General features: G+C 39.6%; 1 protein-coding gene across 1 annotated transcript in view; it reads right to left on the bottom strand.

The window, feature by feature from the left end:
• The window catches only part of Amph (amphiphysin), a 159246-nt gene that overhangs the window by 22812 nt on the left and 130957 nt on the right, over positions 1-5477 (bottom strand). The window lies entirely within an intron of this gene.

Raw genomic sequence — 5477 nt, forward strand, 5'->3', positions numbered from 1 at the left:
TTTTTTTTTTTTTTTTTTTTTTTTTTTGGTACCAGGGATCAAACTCAGGTCCTTGTGCTTGTGAGGCAGGTGGCAGAAGCACTGAGCTAAATCCCCAGCCCCCATCAAGCTATTCTTGACCCTGGCACCCTCATATGCCTGATTCTGGAACTAGTAAGATATATTATTTCTCAGCCTTCGTGAAAAAGCCCTTAGGTCATTATTACTAACTCCATTTGATAATGGGGGCAATTGGATTCGGATATCACAGAGCTACTATCAAGTAAATATGAGAAAATTAGAACTGCTTTCGATAACACAAGGTGGCTTCTTTCTCCTATGTAGAAAAAAAACCCTCACATATCTGAATGGAAAGACAGAGAAAGAAAATGACCACAGGAATAGTTTCCTTCAAAGAGAGTGAGCTTTAGACCCTTTCTGGATCCCTAGATAATAAAGCAGTGACTCAGAATTTGCCGGGCCTGGATTATACATTCTACTCCACACAGGACACAATCCTGCAGACCCACTCAGAATGTAATCAGTTGCTGATATGAATACAGTCAAACTCAGAACACAACCACTGCTGTGGTTGGTTGGTTGGTTGGTTGGTTGGTTGGTTGGTTTTGAGACTCTGTGCTGGAACAGAAGGCAATTTTCCAGGGAAAGGGAAAGGATCTCTGATTTCAGATCCAACACTTTTTCCCGATTATATTTCTGGCTGCTGTTCACGTTCATGGAGTCTATGGAGGAGTGGCCCAATCAACACAGGGCCTTTCTACCCCAGCAGTGTGGACAAAACAAGAAAGGGCAGAAAGGGGGTGCAGAATCACACTGTTCACTCGTAAAAGGTACATCCATCTCCAATGCTCTCGCTTAATATGTATTTATGTATGTACTCATGTATATAGCTCGACAATGTAGTTTAAAGTATGCTTTCATCTGAGCACTTAGGGTTGAGTGATCATTTTCTGTTAATGAAGGGCACAGTGCAAATCCAGCTCCCTGGCTTCCTCTGACCTTCAGGGTCTTCTCTGACACTTTGGGAGATCACCCCTCCAGGCACAGTGGGAACCCCAGCTGTCGTGCTTACATCTGGCAAGGAGAAAACACCAATGCTGATTCCCTTACAAGCGAACCAGGGAAGGCTGCTGGAGCTCAGTAATGTTAGGCTCAGCCAGCATTCTAAGGAAACCATGATGCGGGAACCCTATCTATTCACTGTGTCTCTGTATCCTCCAGGTCCAGACCAGAGTCCCCAGCACTAACAGAAGATTCAAGTGTCTGTCTCAGCTGAGACAAGGAGGAAAGGAGCACAGATAGAAATATCCCCAGCAAGAGCAAGTTCAGTTGCCACAGACTGACAAAACTCCTATTATGTATTTGTTGGAATAACTGGTCTTTCAACTTAACATGAACGAATTTTTTTGACAAAAAAAAAAAAAACTGAAACCAAAAGTAGTCCACAAAATAATGTATTAGCAATGCTTCGTTTTCCAGGATTCTCCAACAATTCAAAAATACCCGTATCTCAATGTTCTCCCTTCATTCATTTTGGAAACAAAGCTAACATTAATTACAGCACATTATTTCTTTTTAAACTAATAGGCAATAAGGGGCATTGGCCCACTTTATAACATTTGAGAAAAATACAGAAGCTCACAGAAATTTAGAGAAAATTAGGAGGGGTCTGGACCCTCCTTTTCTTTCATTTTTTAAAAGAAAATTTCTTCGTGGTACTGGGGATCAAATCTAGAAGGGCTTTTCCATTTAGCCACATGCCCAGCCCTTTTCATTTTTTTATTGTGAGATAGGATCTCACCAGCTGGCCCAGGCTGGTCTTGAACTTATAATCTTTTTAACTCAGCCTCCTGAGTCTTTTTCCTGTCTTTCTACTCCCTAGAATTACAAGTGTACACCACTGTGCTCTTTCAGCTCGAAGGAGCCCTTCTTTAAGAAAATGAAATAAATGTAAGAAAAATTTTATTTTCTGAAAAGAACTGATATATATGGGGAGTGATTAACTCTAACCAAATAATATATTATGAATTCTTCCCACATTCATCTTTATCTGCCTTTTTAACTTAAATTCTTTGATGTGCATACTGAAATGGGTGTTGAAGTAATTTCTCTCTAAAGACTAGTTTCATTATTCACATAATAGAAACAGCTGGAGAAGGCAAAGCCACAGTTGCTTTCTAAAATGCATTCTGTAGATGCAAATTTGATGTATGGAAACATTAAAGATGATATGGAGAGAACAGAACAAGGAGAAGTGTAGTCATTAAACTTTTCTTTAGAACCTTAGGTGTTTGGGGAACTACTATTAAATTTCCTGTTTTTGAAATTAGACTTGAGTTCCCTTTTTTTTTTCCAACAAAACCACCACAAACTTCACTTCAGATAAAATGTACTCCATCAAAACCTGAAATCATCACTGTGTGGTGACATTTCCACACACCTCCAAATGTCACGCCACTCCAATCCTGACGGTGACATCCACAGCCAGCTTTAATTAATGGTAGGGACACACGAGGACTTTTATGTTTCTACAGCTAAATACCACACATCTAGCAACAGCAGAGGGTTTTCTTCAAAAAAATAACCCTAAGATGTGCAATTATTATGACCACCATAAAGAAAGCTATGAAGCCAGCTGGATGTTATTCTCCTAAGCAGAAAAAGTGATCTCAGTCATGGATGACTAATTTGGTAAGATGAGGCAAACTGGGTTGCTGTAAGCTGCCCCTTCTTAGCCATCGCCATTGTTAGTAGTTTTCAGCCCCCTATGGTGAAAGGAACTTGCTGAGCTTTTTCCTCTTTGGAGAGAGGGCATCACACTGAGCACGCTGTACGTTCTGTTCTTACATCACCTCTGGGTTTCAGGAGATGTCTGAATGCTTCAAAAAATGCTCAACATGGCCTTTATTTCACAAGGAGTTGCAATTTTTCATTTTCTAAAGTTCACCTATAAACTTCAAGCGAAAAAGTATATTTGGAGTAAAGAACTCTTCCAAATACCTCCTTGTCCAATCAGGGAACTTGGTTTCAAGGACACTTAATAACCGTGCCATACTTGGCTAAATATTTTAAATATCACCTTTGTTAAAAAGATGATAAAATCAAAGCATATTCAGGTTGAGAATCCTGGCTTGAAAAATCCAAACTCTGAAATGCTGCAAAATTCCACACCTGACCTTGTGTGAGGACTACTGAAAAGACTGTATAATATTACATTCAGGTGATGTGTCTCAGGTGTGATCGAAAAAAGCACATTTCTTGTTTAGATGTGGGCCCCATCTCCAAGATGTCTCTCTTTTTTTAAATAGCAAAACACTTATTGGTAACATTTTAGGCATCCAAGATGATAACACTCATCAGAGGGAATTTGCACCTGTATTCTTTATGCATACACAAAAATTCCAAAAAAAAAGCAAAACACACTTCTGGTCCCAAGCATTTTGGATGAAGAATACTCAACATGAACATATTAATTACTGCATAACAGGTGCCTTAAAATTGGTAGGTACTAATACTATTTACTGGAAAACCAACTGGAGTCCATGAAAAAACAGAACCCTGCTTCCAGTAGTTTAAAATGAGTATAAATGTGAAGGAGGCTGATGATGGTAGCCCGAGAAGGGATCACAGAGAATTAATCATGCCTGGCCTTAGTTTGTCTATTTCCCATCTCCTATCTAGTGCACAAAAATCATATACTGACCCTGCTTAAACCATGAGCACAGTGGCATTAGGCCACTCATGGAAAAGTCTGGGGCATGGGATCAATGCAATTCAAAGGCTCCAGTGAAGAGGTAAAACTGAAAACAGCAATTTGGTGAGAACTTTTCAAAATCAGAGTGACTTCTTTCAAAACCTAAACCAGTCGGTATATTTCTAGCTCCCTGGCATCCACCATATACATTTTTAAAATCAATTATTTCACTAATGATAACAGTCAAAAAATCATCTATATTTTCCCTTCTATTATTACTTAAGTAAACTGCAAGGCTAGGGCAGGTGGAAAGATTACAATTTGCACCAAAGAAAAATGTCATATCTGCGCTGAATTATTCAGATTCCCAGGGAGTCTGGGAGTGAATGCCAGGAAGAAAACCCCCAAAGAAACCACTCCCTGGTCTGACATCCAGGCAAGCAATGAACACTTGGAGGATGAATTCAGCCTAGCTGGACACAGCTAGTTGTGTGTCCACACAGGTCTTGGTCCAACCCTGTATCTTTAGAAGGAAAAATATAATTTTTGGAGTCATTCTCAATTAGCATTTCCCATTTGGCTTTATTATTTATTTTTTTTCTACTCTATTAGTAAACTATCGATTTGAGAGATGACCTACCCTTTCCCCAGTAAAATGGCCTCAGGCACCAAAAACATAAAGTATAACTTTCATTTCTTTTGGTCTAATCTACATAGCATCTAGAATCTTTTTTTTTTTTTTTTTTTTGCAGTTCTAGGGATTGAACTCAGGACCTTGTGCTTGCAAGGCAGGCGCAGTGCCACTGAGCTAAGTCCCCGGCCCTATATAGTATCATTTTTGATAATAGGGGGACTGGTATTTCTCTGTGTGCATGTCCAGTGAAGGCTGTAGTAAACAAAACTTTAACTGAAATTCTTTTTTTTAATAAATTATTGGGAGACATTTTGCTGTATTTCATAAATAAACATTTTTCATTTAACATGGTATTTTCAGCTCTATGCTTTCATGGGTGTTACATTATCTCATGGTCTCAGAGCATAGCAGAGATAACTTTAGCTTGCAGTGTGGGTGTTTTCTCAACTCTGCGGATCAGGGTAGGAGGGGTCAGGCAGACAGATGGGTCCCCATCCTAGCATTAAATACATCCTCAGCTCCTACAAATTGTGAGAGCTGACACATCTGATTTTGAGCAAACAGTTGTACACACAGAAATCCTTAGAGTCACAGATTTGTAATACCGACTTTCCATCTGCTGTTGGATTTTCACTGACCTACAAAACCAGTATTATAGGGCTGGGGATTTAGCTCAGTGGTTCCACAGCCTGCTTTGTAAGCTCAAGATCCCATGTTCAATCCCCAGTACAAACAAAACAAAACAAAACAAAAAAAAGACCGAAACAAAACACCTACCAAAACCGGTTATTATAAATAATCAACATGTAGACACAACCGGCAGTCTTATCCTTATCTGTACACCACACACAAGCTGATCCCTAATAAAGGACGCCTCTCTGGGCACCCCAGGTATAGCAGAGTTAAACAGGTTGGAGACCTCATAGCTTCTAACATCTACATCTTCCACAAAAGGGAGGGTATCAGAAAGGGCCACACCTTTGGTGACATGACAGTTATCTCCAGATCATGAGATCGATTCTATGGAAATCTTCCTTTTAGAAAATGAAGAGGTGGGCCGGTGATTTAACTCAGTGGTTCCACTGCCTGCCTCACAAGTGCAAGGTCCCACGTTTGATCCCGGGTACAAAAAAAAAAAAAAAAAAAAAA

Source organism: Fukomys damarensis, unplaced genomic scaffold (assembly GCF_012274545.1).
Source record: "Fukomys damarensis isolate Sample0158 unplaced genomic scaffold, DMR_v1.0_HiC HiC_scaffold_17, whole genome shotgun sequence".
NCBI lineage: Eukaryota > Metazoa > Chordata > Mammalia > Rodentia > Bathyergidae > Fukomys > Fukomys damarensis.